Source organism: Octopus sinensis, linkage group LG1, assembly GCF_006345805.1.
Source record: "Octopus sinensis linkage group LG1, ASM634580v1, whole genome shotgun sequence".
Classification (NCBI taxonomy): Eukaryota; Metazoa; Mollusca; class Cephalopoda; order Octopoda; family Octopodidae; genus Octopus; species Octopus sinensis.
In genome coordinates this window covers 46,224,763-46,226,218 of record NC_042997.1, presented here as the reverse complement: position 1 = coordinate 46,226,218, position 1,456 = coordinate 46,224,763, and the positions used below count along the sequence as shown (strand labels likewise).

The window sequence follows — 1,456 nt, the reverse complement described above, 5'->3', positions numbered from 1 at the left end:
TATAAGCGCACAAACAGACAGAATGGATTATATATATTAAGATGAATGCATAGATATATTATACATTACAGGCACAGACAGAGACACGCCCATCTATACACTATTATCCAATAGGCATCTGCATAGTTTATTTCAGCCATTTCTACACACTAGGCATTGGCGACTTTGAGGATATGGTAGATGACACATACCCAGGTACACCTCAATTGGACACTGAACCGGCAACCATTTCATTGCGGACCGAACTTTCAACGACACATTCATTCATACGCTTCTATATTAACTATATTCATACCGCTACAAACCTCTTACTTATCGTATTTCCCAAATAATATCAGTCAGTTGCCTTTAAAAGATACCGGAAGGACAGATGTAAGTCAACTTGTCTGCGAACAAGCATTTTTGGATCAAACATCTGTAGGCTTTATGGAAGAAAATTGTCGACTAGCTTTGGCTGTACATAATCTAAACTCGGAACGATACGGAGTTCATCGTTGCCCCTGCGCAACGATGACACGCAAATTTGTGAAGTATGCCAGATATTCTGCTGGAGGTGCTACAGTATGGCCACAGCCATTAAGTTGAAACGCTTAAAAATATAAAAGAATATATGTATGTATCTACGTATATGAAGAGAGACAGACAGACAGACAGAGAAAGAAAGATAGAGAAAGAGAAGTTTGAGTAACAGAAAGCGGGACGTTTAGAATGAATACATGAAGGGATAAGAATATGATTAAATGAATGAATGCTAGAATGAACGAAAGAATGGAGTATATATGAACGAATGAACGAATGAATGGATGAATGAATGAGCGATATTATATGCTTATACACACACAGGGATGTTCTATGTATATGTTTGTTAATGCGCGTGCGCGTAGGTGTGATTAGATATCCTCAGAGGAGGGGAAGAGAAGACAATGAAAATACCAGACTCTAAAATTAGAAAGAGAGAGAGAGAGAGAGGTTGAGGTGAGAGACAGAGAGGAAAAAAGATGTAAAGGCAGAATACATACATATACATATATACATATATGTATATATATATATATATATATATATATATATATTATATATATATATATATATATATAATATAATATATATATATATATATATATAGATATATATATATTTACTACAATATATATGTATATAGATATATATATATATATATATATGTATACATATAAATACATTCATACACACACACACACGCACACACATATATATATATATAATATATATATGCATATGTATATGTATATAGATATATATATATTTACTACAATATATATGTATATATATTTCGTATATATGCAAATACATATGTATATATGTGCATATATGCATATATATGCGTATATATTCATGTAAATGTATACATAAATGCATATACACTTATACATATATATGTATATGTATGTAGATATATACATATGTGTGTCTATGA

General features: G+C 31.2%; 1 non-coding gene across 1 annotated transcript; it reads left to right on the top strand.

Annotated features, from left to right (window-relative positions):
- The first annotated feature begins 439 nt into the window (after window positions 1–439).
- Window positions 440–545, top strand: LOC115220685. Its single transcript, XR_003882588.1, has one exon. It is a non-coding gene; the product is annotated as a U6 spliceosomal RNA (small nuclear RNA).
- Window positions 546–1,456: the final 911 nt, after the last annotated feature.